General features: G+C 34.8%; 1 protein-coding gene across 2 annotated transcripts in view; it reads right to left on the bottom strand.

Annotated features, from left to right (window-relative positions):
* LOC100732684 (ATP-dependent translocase ABCB1) overlaps positions 1–13,095 on the bottom strand; it is a 101,918-nt gene that overhangs the window by 12,866 nt on the left and 75,957 nt on the right. The gene's annotated exons all lie outside the window — the stretch shown is intronic.

Below are 13,095 nucleotides of genomic sequence, written 5' to 3'. Positions count from 1 at the left end.
AATCTCACACACATATCCGCTGCTAACCTGTGAGCAATCAGTGGATTCTGAGGACAGGCTGAGTTGATAGCAACGAAAGTACATAAAACAACTAAATGACTGTTGGTTGATTATGCAGGCCTAGGACCCACAGTCGGAGCCTGTCTTGGGAGGATGACGGGATGCAATATATAGTAAATAAGGGGGATTCCCTTCTATCTCATGAAATCCAAGATTGTTTTCACTGTTTTGCTTTGTACTGATTATTTTGCTTTATCCAATATTTTGTTTTGATTGGTTTTCTTGTTTTGTTTTTGGTTCGATTTTGCTATACCTGATGGAAAGGACAACGACTGTGAAGATAATGAGATGCCCTATGGTAGCTACTGTTGTTTTCCTAATATCCTGCTTTGAAGTTCTGTACCAATTTTGCTGCTTTGTTTTGATTGGCTTTGGTCTGTTTTGTTTTGTTGGATTTTACTATCTTTAAAATTAAAAAAAATCAAGGGCATTATATTGTAGTGTTGTGATAAGCATGTTTCACACATTCTCTTGTTTAATCTACAGGATTCTTGAAAGTAGCTGTGATTTTAGTATCACATGTATTGTCTTATTTCCACTGGTTTTAACATGTTGTATCTTACTATATTTTACTATATGTGATAGTATAAACAAAATTTTTTATAGGCAAAGAGATAATATAGAAACTGTTGTTCGTTTTCTATTAGCTGGTTCTAAATACCCTGTAATTCTTTCATTCTTTTGAATGGCTTCACACTGTCTTGATATGCTTGATGCTATAGCATACGAAGTTATACTCAAATAATTCAAGGAAAGAGGCACTAAGGTGACTACTATTATGTTAGATTATCTGGTGGTGAAACACAATGATGCTTAAATTGTTCAGTTCTGATCTGCATTGTTCTGTTACAATGTCCTCTTTTATCTCAATCTCCCCCCCTTTTTAAAATTAATCTATTTTTTCTCATTTTTTTAATTAAGGGAAAATTAAATTAAAAAATAGCGGGACATATTATAGTAACTATTTTGTTTTCCTATTAATCTGATTTGAACCCCAGTATTGCTCTCCCCATCTTGTTCTGTCTGATTATACTATATTCTATTCTGTTTGATAGTATCAAGTTTGAGGGTATAGGCAACCACTTTGAAGGCAATAAGATATACTATGATGCCCATTATGGTTTGACTATTATCTTTTTTTGAAGTCTTGTAAGGTCTCTAGTATAGGTTTTATTGATCTTGTTCTGTACTGTTTTGATCAATTCTATTATACCTGATGATATAGGCAACTCTTTTTAAAATAGCAAGAGGCACAATGGTAACCACTTTTGATCACCTGGTATTCTATTTTTGCATCATGTACTATGCCCCTCCTTCTGTTCTGACTCTGTTTTGCTTAGTCACGTTTGGTTTTATTCTCTTCAAAAAAAGTAATAAGAACTGTGGGAGTAATAAAACCCAAAAAGTGTAATTGTTATTGTAAAAAAGAGAGGAAAGGAAGGTGGACTAAGGGATATAACCGCAGGTATGTTTGAGTGTGTAGGATGGAAAACCATATTACTGAGCTTTTGTTGGATCATTGAACAGAACTGTCTCCAATATCACTGTATGAATGTCCACTTTATATGCTTTAATTTTATAATTTGGACAACTGTTTCTAAGAAGACAATATGTAACCTATTAACTAGTGATTTCTTACTGTATATTTTTTTCTTGAAATTCTGTATTACTTGTACCCTTTTACTGCTTTGTGTTTTTATGTCCTTTCTTTTTTCTCTTTAAATAAAAAAACTCAAAATACAAATAATTTAAAAAACAAAACAAAAGAAACATTGAGATAGATTATGTGGAGACAGGGAGGCAATCTTGGGATTGAGGATGATAGAAAGGGGAGGACGAAAGGAAGATCAAGATGCTATATGCATAGGTACCAATTTCCCACAATGAACACACCTACTATACTAATAAAACATATTTAGTATACTAAGACAAACATATACTAATAGAAAAGAACAAGAATTTTAAATCAAAATCCTTGTTCACAGAGGAAATAATCAAAGTTGGGTAACTTAGACAATGCCACTCAGCAGTTGAGGGAAGTTAGCAACCTGGATTTGGCAACATAAGTCCTCATCATTAAAGATAAATATCTCTTAAAGGACAGAACACATTCATCTTGACTGCAGCAATTATTAGATAAGTACAAAATAAGAAGGCCTTGTAACTGTCTCCTGAAGAGATGAAGGGCTCTGTGTACATGGGAAAGACTAGAGAGAGGAGATGGAGAAGGTCAGGAGACAACTCACACTAACAAAGACTAAGCCTCCGGAACTTTCAACTACATATATATTATGGAATTTGGACAGAATGGGGTGCGTTGCAAACAGGAAGTTCTTCCTTGTAAACATTTGTAGTACATTGCTAAAATATAAATATTATCTTCTCTGAAAACATCTATACCATCATTTAAAATGGCAAGGTGTGGCTATCATTGAGCAATGTATAACACTGCAATGGTAACTAAAGCTCTGTTTCTTTACCAAACATGCACAACCTATTGTCTGAGAGAGCACTGAACTCAAGTCAGGCGAAGCTCATAAACAGCTCCTTTCACCTAGTTTAGTATTGCTGGATCTTTCTACACCTCAAGTTACTCTAGGCAAATATGCTCATCTAGAAAGATTCTCCACCCTTCAGTATCTTTTCCAAGGGTCCCTTATTTCCAATCAAAAGCAAGCTAACAATCTTCCTAAGAGAAATGAGAATAAAACAATTATGAAGCACTCTAATGACTGCTCACCTTATTACCCAAAAACAGAGAGAAGTGAGTCTAAGTATTTCACTGAAAGACACATAACAAATGGTATTTTGTAAAGGTAAGAATAATGGGGAAAAATCAAGGTTTCATGTAACTTCATCTGTTTTAAAGAAAAAAAGGTCTGAAACCCACTTTGTCTGAAATCAGGATAGTAATTCCTGTTTTTTCCATGTTCCTATTGCATAGAATATTGCTTTTTATTCTTTGACTTTTAATTTGTACCTTTTAATATTAAATGTGTTTCTTGTAAACTGCATATTGTTGGGTATACTTTTTATTTATTATTTTTATTTTAAAAAGAAAAAAATCCAGATAAATCGAGAAGCAAACAAATCTAAAAAACAACAAAATCAAAATGACCAAAAAAACACCAAGCTATATATGTTTTCAAAACAAGACAATAGTAATTTAAAAACGGTAGTTATACTGCACATTGCTATCTTCCAAGTAGATACTCAAGCCTCTAGACACAACAGTAAAATAAAACAGTAAAATGGAACAAAACATTGGATTTCAAAAATAAGACAGGAGGAAATCTCCCATAGTTGCTAAGGTGCACATTGCCATTCTTCAAGTAGATACTAAAACCCAGCCCTGGGTCAACTAAGTCATACAAATACCAAGTTATTTCTTTCACTTCAGTTGCTATCATCTCACCCAGAGTCCTCCAAATCAGCCAGCTGCCTGTGGGGCAGAATCAGAGGGATGCTCTTCTGGTTCCCAATCCGCGAGCCATGGGAAGGCATGGTTTATCTTCTTAATGAGTCTCTTACCGATCCACAGGGCAAAGCCAGTTTCATGGTAAGGCTGAGTTTTCTTTCTTGATTCATTCTGCCTATCTGTCTTTTGACTGGGGAACTGACAGCATTCATATTCAGAGTTATTACTGAGAGATGTGGATTTACTACTGTGATTATATCACTTTCCTGTTACTGATTTCATTTTTCCCCACCTCTTTTGCTTAGCTGCTCATCCTATCAGCTGTATCCATTCTTTTTTATTTATTGACATTTCTGGCTTCATTGTTTCTTTCTAGGATAACTTTGAGAATTTTTTTGAAGGGTTGGTTTGGTAGTCATGAATTTCTTGAGGTGCTCTTCATCATGGAAACACCTTATTTCTCCATCAACTTCAAAGGAGTTTTTTAGGATACATAAGTTGAGGTTGGATGTTGTTATTTTATATGGTTGGAAACACTTCTAATCTGTTCCATTAATCTGTAGCTCTGTTTTATTACCAGTACCATGCTGTTTTTTTTTTTTTAAATCACAGTAGCTCTGTAATATACTTTCAAGTAAGGGACTGTGATGTCCCATCTTGCCTTTGTTCCCAGAATTGCTTTTGCTAATCTAGGTCTCTTCCAGTTCCAGTGAATTTTAGAACTGTTTTCTCTAACTTTATGAGGTATGCTATTAGTATTTTGAGTGGGATTGCATTAAATCTGTACAACAGTTTTGGAAGTATGACCATTTTTACTATATTGGTTCTTGCTACTCAAGAGCAAGAGATATATTTTCATTTTCTTACATCTCCTTTGATCTCTTTTTTCAAGCTAAGGATTGGAAAGGAAAAAGTTTGATTATTATTTGTGGATGACATAATATTCTACACAGAAGACCCCAAAAACTCCACCAAAAGACTTGTAGATTTAATAACTGAATTCAGTAGTGTAGCTGGATACAAATCAACACTAAAATATCAATAATATTCCTGTACTCAAATAACAAACTCATTGAGTAAAAAGTAGAGCATACCTAGGAACTAACCTAATGAAGTAAAAGACCTTTACATTGAAAACTACAGTACTCAGAGATCTCTTTAGTTACTTTTTAATAATGCACTTTGGGGATGGATAACTACAATCCTCAGCCACATCCCCAGGATTTGATCATCTTGGTTATTTTGGGAGAGGGAGGATGCAGTGTAGTTAGCCCACAACTAAGTGCTCTAGGAATGTACTCTAGTATGGCTAATGTCACAAAGCAATCTCAATGTTGGCTTTCAGAGAAAGAGTGACAATCATGTAACTGTTAATACCAAGTGAAACAGCTATAGTACTTATTTCCAGAGAGAAAGATGAAATGAGCATACCATAAGAATCAGTTACATATCACCCTTAATTTTGAAGAAACTGGCAATTATAATATAAACATTAAAGCAATCCAGGTATTCATTTAGAGTTAATATGTACCAAATGCAACAGCTGGATCTTTGCTAATGGTAGAAAAGAATTTAACAGTAATTTTACTGAGCTAAATATCAAAAGGTTAACAAAAATTTATGGTTAGGAATGTATTAAATACATAGGGTTTGGGAATGGGGGATGCAAAAGGAAAACATTGAAACCTTAAGCTCCATAATACAAGAAGGAGGAGACAGAAATAGTAGAAAAAATCTTATTGCGGAGCAGAAGGATGTCTATATAACTAGGTAAAGACAAAAAAAACTTGAAAGAACTAGAAGATAAAAGACGCAAACAAAATTATAGTGAATAAAAATGAGAGAAGTAATTAAGAGGGAATATTAAAAAATAGAAGAGGAAAAATGGAGAAATAAAAGAAAAAGAGATTGGTAACAAGGCTGAAGGACAAAGGAAGATTACCTAAGCCAAGAATTAAAAAAAAAAAAAAAAACAAGAACAACACACACACACACACACAAAACCAATGCTCATACTCACAGAAAATCAGAAACAATAAAAAAGAAGCAAAAAAAACTAAAAGGAGAGGAAGAGAGAGAGAGAGAGAGAGAGAGAGAGAGAAAGTTTCTCTGTGATTTTCAGCCTTTTATTATCTTCCAGAGTCTATTGTGGCAGTATCCAATTAAAGATATGTCTCTACTCTCAGTGGAGGACTAAAAAAAGCAGTCAGAGCCCAGATCCACATTCATTAAGGGCACAATTCAAGATAAGATCTGAAAATTATAAATATACATGCACCAAATACTGGTGTCCTGAACATCATAAAACAAACAATAATGGACACAAAAACTCAGATAAACACTGATACAATTGTAATGGGGACTTCGGTACCTTACTGTCTCAAATAGGTCAACTAGGCAAAAAAAATCAGCAAAGAAATACCAGAATCAAACCAAATCTTCAACAAATGGACTTATTAAATATTTACAGTGTGCTATCCAACAACAATAGAATACAAATTCTTCTCAGCAGCATATGGGACTTTCTCCAATATAGACCACATCCTAGCCAATAAAGCTTGTTTAATAAATAAACACAAAAGAACTCAAGTTATTCCATGCATATTGTTGGACCACAGTGCAGTAAAGCAAGACATCAACAGCAAAAGACACCACACAAACCATGCAAACACATCAAAATTAAATAATACTCTCTTGAATGGTCAGTGTTTCACAGATGACATTAAAGAAAAAGTTATACAGTTTCTACAATCAAATGATAATGCTAATATGATACACCAGAATCTGTGGGATACAATAAAAGCAGTCCTAAGAGAGAAGTTGACAACAGAGAATTCTCACATTAAAAAAAAAATGAACAAGCTTAAATAACCTAATGATGCACATCAATAATCCAGAAAAACAAGAACAATCCTATTCCAAAGCCAATATGGAGAAGGCATCAGCGCAGAAAGCAATGAAATTCAGACTAAAAAAAAAAAATAAATGAATCAGAGTTGGTTGTTTAAAAGATTACACAAAATGAACAAATCCTTAAGCCATTACCAAAATAGGGAAGAATTAAATCCATGTAATTAGAAATCAAAAAGATAAAGTCACAATGGATTCTCCCATAATTCAAAGATTATTGGTAACTACTTTGAAAATCTGTATTCTAATAAAATAGAAAATTCAGGGGAAATGGATAAATTCCTAAATAAATTTCTAAATGCATTGGAACTATCAAAGTTGAACCAAGAAGATACAAAAATCATGAATAACCCAGTATCAGTCAGTGTAACTGAAGAAGTAATTTAAAAGACTAGCAAGAAAAGCCCAGGTCTTACAAATTCACAAGAACTTTAGAGAAGACCTAATACCAGTATGCCTCAAACTCTTCTATGAAATTGAAACAGACGCTGTACTCCCGAAGTCATTCCTGGAAGCCAGTATTACACAGATTCCGAAACTAGAAAATGACTCAACCAAAAAAAAAATACAGGCCAATCTCTTTAATGAACATAGATACAAAAATCTTTAGGAAGATACTTTCAAATAGAATTTAGCAAATCAAAACATTCATATATCATGACTCAGCAGGATTCATTATCAGGACGCAGGGATGGTTCAAGATCCATGAATCAATAAATGTAACACACTGCATAAACAGAAAGACAAAAATAACATGATCATCTCTATAGATGTGAAAAAAGTACTCCACAAAATCCAACATCCATTCATGATAAAAACCCTGAAGAAAATAGGAATACAGCAGCTTTATCAGAACCAGATAAAAGCCATCTGAAAACCAAGTTAATATCATACTACATAGAGACAGTTTTTCCTCTAAAATCAGGAACAAGACAAGGATGTCCACTATCACTTCTGTTTGATATAGCTGCTTGGTTTTTGTTTGTTTGTTTGTTTGTTTGTTGAGACAAGGTCTTGCTATGTAGTTCAGGCTGACCTTGAACTCACTATATAGCCCAGGCTGGCCTTGAACTCACAGCAATCCTCTTGCCTCAGCCTCCCAAGTGCTGGGATTACAGAGATGCAGTACCACTCCTGAATGTCAATGCAGTTTTTAAAAATTAGCTAAAGCAATAAGATAAGAGAAAAAATAAAAGTGATATGAATAAGGAAGGAGGAAGTTAAACCATTATTAACTGCTGATGACAAAATCCTCCATACAGAACATTCCAAAAGTTCCACCAAGACTCCTAGGTCTCAGACACAAAGTCAACACTCAAAAATCAATAGCATTTTCATACACAAAAACAAGTTCACTGAGAGGAATTAGCGAAACAGCATCAAGAAAAATGAAATACTTAGAAATTAACCAAACAAGGAAATGAAAAGACCTCTACAATGAAAACCAGTACTCTGAAAAAGGAGACTGAAGAGGATATCAGAAAATAGAAAGATATTTCCTGTTCCTGGATAAGCAGAACCAATGTAATTAAAATGACCATAGAGTGGGTATCTCAGTTCCAAACTTAATTTGTTCCACAATTCTGGTTGAAACTGAGTTAGACACAAACTGAGTCAAACTTCACCAAAAGGTTCAGTGTCCCCCAATCTATAGTTTCCAAACAGAAGCAAAATTTTGCCAAATGTGTCAAACAGAACACTGAATTGTTTGTGAAAAGAAACATTCACAAACCAAAGTACTGTGCTATATTTCCTAAACCATTACATACATTTAACAGAATCCCAATCAAAATACCAATAATAGTCTTTACAAAATTAGAGAAAACAATTCGAAAACGCATATAGAAACAGACCAGACCTAGAGTAGCAAAGGCAATTCTTGATAACAAGGGTGAGGTAGAGGGTATCAAAATCCCAGACTTCAAGAAATACTACAGAGCTACAGTCATAAAAACAGCATGGTACTGGCAAACAAAATAACAGAGTTATGGATTAAAGGAACAAATAGAAGATGCAGAAACAACTCCAGGAACACTCAGCTCTGTTATCTTTGACAAAGGGGGCAAATACTCCATTAGAGGAAAGTTAGCTTCTGTAAACAAATGGAGCTGGGAAAATTGATTATCCATATGCCAAAGGTTGAACCTAGATCCATATCTTTTACCATATGCTAAACTAAAATCAAAATGGATCAATGATCTAAACAGTAGAACAAAAGCATTTAATCTGCTGAAAGACAAAATAGGTAGATCTCATGAAGACATAGGTGCAGATAAAGACTTTCTGAACAAAACTCCAGTTGCATAAGAAATAATACTATGAATCAATATACAGGATTGCATCAAATTAAAAACTTCACAGAAAAGGAAACCACCAACAGAATAAAAAGACAACCTACAGAACAGGGAAAAATTTCACCAGTTACTCCTAAGACAAAGGACAAATATCTAGAATACATAGAGAAAATAATAAATTATACCACCTAAAATTAAAGGGCCAGTCAAGAAATGGGCATGTGAAATGAATAGACACTTCTCAGATGAAGAAATGCAGATAGACAATAAATCCATGAAAAAATGCTCAACATTGCTGGCCATTCAAGAAATGCAAATTAAAACAACACTGAGATTCTACTTCACTCCAAAAAGAATGACTATTTTCAAGAAATCAACCAATAACAAATGCTAGTGTGGCCGTGACAAAAAAGAATCCCTTTCCACTGTTGACAGGAGTGTAAATTGGTATAACCACTATAGAAATCAGTAAGGAAATTCCTCCAAAAAAATCTAACAATAGAAATTCCATTTATCTTACCTATCCCTCTTCCTAATATCTTCCCCAAATATTTAGAAGTATGCATACCTATGTTTATAGCAGTGAAATTATAACTAAGCCCATATGTCTATCTACAGATGAATGGATAAAGAAAATTTGGTACTTATACAGAGTGGAGTCCTGTTTTGCCATAAAGAAGGTATCATGGTTTATGTTGGTGGCTTCCAGACCTCATGTGTTTGCATTATGCATTTGTGATTGGTTCATTGTCTAGCGCTTGGGTTGATAGTGTAAGTGCTAAACCCACGTAGGGGTGGAGTCAGGATGTAATGTAATGGCAGGAAGAAGGTGTGTCTTGCTCTCTTGCCAGTTTCTGCCTTGCTGTTTGCAGCCGCCATGAACTGCAGCCCCACCATCCCACCCTGCTTTGGAGCCCACTGAGTAGAGACTGAAACCTCCAAAAACTGTAAGAAATAAGCCTTTCCTTTCCCAACTTTAGGCATCAGGTATTTTGTCTCAGTGACAAGTTAAAGGTAACTAAGACAGAAGGATAAATTTGAGTCATATATAGGAAAAAAGGATGCATTTAAAGACTATAATGTTAGGTGAAGTAAGTCAAACCCACAAGCTAAATATCATATGGTCTCTCCAATATGAAAAACTCTGCCTCTACAGAGAGAATTTTTCATAATCCAAAATAAAAAGACAGATAACAGAAAAAAAAAGGAGAAAAAAGTGTTGTTATCCAGTGGGGACAATGTATCTAAAAGTACACCTTGATTTAGTCTTACATGTTTTATATGTTCTTTGGCTTATTAGTGTGATTTTCAACCTGTGTATATGATAATTAAGTTCATAAGATCTTATAAATAAATGAATCTGATGCTGGAAAAAATAAAAGAGGTATATACAGAAGGGGGGAAATAGAACTGAAATGTGTTATATACATGTACCAACTCCCTACAGGAAATGTAATCATTATGCACTGCAAATGTGTACTAATTAAAGTAAAAAAAGAGAGAGAGAAATACAGCTAGCTTATGAAATGAAAGAAAAAGAAAAATCTATGCCCTACTTTTAAAATATTAGACCAGTGCATGGCATACTACAAAATGTAATTCAATATTATTAAACACCATAGTCAGATATTAAACTTTTCACGCACAAGAAGATCATCTTCTGAAAGCCAAACTGAAGTGAGGTAACACTAAGATCTTTTTACCTTCGCTGGGCAATCTGCAAACAATTTAGCAGTCCTACAAAAGCCTCTCCTGTCACTTCAGCATCTACTATAGTTCCACAAAACTCTGCTGTCCAAGTTTTTGGGAGGTTGGGGCAGTGAGCACCTTTTGCCTGCTGAGGCTGCTGAGGCCAGAATCTGTTGGCTTCCCTCGCAGGCTCCTTGCTGGCCAGGATCCTAGGCGGTAGGGATGCAAGGGCATAAGAAGGAATTACCATGTTTCCAAAAGGAACCTGAGACCAAGATCTTTATGGTGCTAATATTCAGATTCTGTTGTAATGTTATCCATTTGCATCACATACTCACTTTTGCATATAGTTTTCAATCCAAAATTTTGTTTTGTTTTCTTTAACCAGAATGCCTAAAATTTTATAACTTTCAGGATTCCATTATTCAGATCCTTCATTCTTCACAATACTGCTGCTTAATATTTCAAGATTTCCCACAATTTAGCCTAAACCTTCTTTCAAGTTTACCAGTTCAGCAGTTCCCTAACTATAGCTGGCCATCAGAATCACCCAGGAAAGATAAAAATAAAAGGCCACTGGTTATTTTTAAACAAAGCTTGGCACCTTTGCTTGGATATCTGCATGACACTTCTTGCCCTGTATCATTTGACAGTATTTAATGATCTAATTCAAACACCTGAGGCAGATACTGCATATTCCCGGAATAAACGAAAACATTTTGTTTTCAGTGTATCATCTGCACTGTCCTGAGAAGGTCCCTACCCTATGCACTCAGTGGACCACCCCTTTGTACATATGATGGACTAGAAGACTAAATATTCTCCCAGGCTCCCTTGGTTCTGCAAGTAAGTTAGGTTCTACCAGTGAGAGCCACCGAGTAAAATCTGGAGGTAGAGGTGAATCCTCCTCTACCTCCGGAGAGGTATTAGGTAAACTAATACATGCATTACACCAGGTGGGCATTTTTGTAACAGTCAGGCCCTGCTCTTGTATCTTTAGATTTGGAAGAACTATGAAAAGGTGTGATTGTTGACCAATATCTGGTTCTAGGATCCTAGCTATAGTGCTGTGACTAGGAAAGTTTGGGACAGTCTCCTTAACATCCTCTCTTTCAGCCCTTTCAAAGAAGAAGCACCTCATCCCTTTATTAAATTCTTATCTTCATGACAGACCTATAATGATTTCTGTTTCCTCAACTCAACTGTATTATACTGTCCATCTTTTAAATTATTTGCTATTTGTGTTTGTACTTACAGAATAATCATTAATTACTCCCTTTTGGCATATCTGTTTTCCTGTTATTATTTTCAACTCCAACATTCGGTTATTACCAAGTATTTATTCCCCTGAAGGGTGACTATCTTTGAAATTTCTGAACCTTTAATGGCCAACAATCTGAAAAATCTGAGAATCATTACTCTTGTTACTTCTCTATTTCACCTAAACTGTCCTGTGTTGTCCTGGGATCAAATCATTTATCAACCACAGCCCACATGATCTCTTGCACTATGATCTCTACTATTCACCCATCATCAAATATTATTTACCCCCAAGAAAACTTCAAGGTCTAACTACTTTAATCTAATGCATGGAAGTTTACACCTGTCTTCTCACTTTTCATGTGTGAAGGCAGACACTATGCCCTGTAACTCATTATAGCATGGCATTTATCATATTTTTTAATAGAAGTCTGTGAGGACCTTCGTTAGAGTCTGAAAGTTCATATTTTCTCTTCTAATTGCTTTAGATATCAGTGGGGACTTCACTTAGTGTCCTATGTTCAAAAATTAACCATGAAATTGTAACAAATCAGATGTTGTAGAAAAAATAAAACAGGAATAAAAGTAAGCAAGCTGGGCCAGGGATGTAGCTCAGTGGTTCAAGTGCTTTCCTGCTAAGTGCAAGGTTGTGAGTTCAATCCCCAGTACAAAAAACAACAACAACAAAAAAAATCTATCTTTCATTAAAAATAAGCAAGCTTTTTGTAATTAATTCAAGAAGACGGAGCAAACCTAAAACTATCTTTGAATGTAATAAAAATGTTCCTGAGAAACAGATTAATTGCCATGGGGAAATAGATAAAGGACCTGTGACTCAAGGATGAAAATTCTCTTTATATTTCAGTTGTTGCTCAAGTAAGAAAACATGGAGCCAGAAAGCATAAGTCTATTGGTTAGTGACCATATTATTCCATTCATTCAATATTTTGTACATTACCTTTGAGTAGGATCAATAACTAACTTCCCACATAATGAAAATTAATTTTCTAATTTGCATTCTTTCCTGTTTTGTATCCATCATTAAAATAACTTAAATCCATTATTCTCTTACGGTTCTGATCTCAAGTCTGGCACTAAGACAGTCCCCCAGAGTTTTGCTGAATAAATAATTCTGACATCATTCAGAGTAGAAAACTAAAGGGCGTTCTTACACACTCTTTATTCACTCCCCAAATACATTGATCTTGCTTTTGACTTAGGGATTTTTTGGGCCTCAGAAGATGATTCAACGTTCTCTCTCCATCACTATTTGGCCTTTCTCACCCTATGTCTTAAAAATGTGCAAGAGTTTCCACTTTAAAATGTTCCTATTCAAACTGTTCTTAGTTACCTCCTGCTTTGATCTTCATAATAGTTTACCAAGACTTAAACGTGAATTTCTCCTTCTAAATATCCTTTAGACAGGATCAGCTCTTTCCCACTCTCAGCACTTCCTTGAGAGTA

The sequence above is a fragment of the Cavia porcellus genome, unplaced genomic scaffold (assembly GCF_034190915.1).
Source record: "Cavia porcellus strain 051 isolate PalLab524CR breed Dunkin Hartley unplaced genomic scaffold, mCavPor4.1 scaffold_2, whole genome shotgun sequence".
Lineage (NCBI taxonomy): Eukaryota > Metazoa > Chordata > Mammalia > Rodentia > Caviidae > Cavia > Cavia porcellus.
Note: the sequence above shows the minus strand (reverse complement) of the source record. Positions and strands in the feature narration are given on the sequence as shown.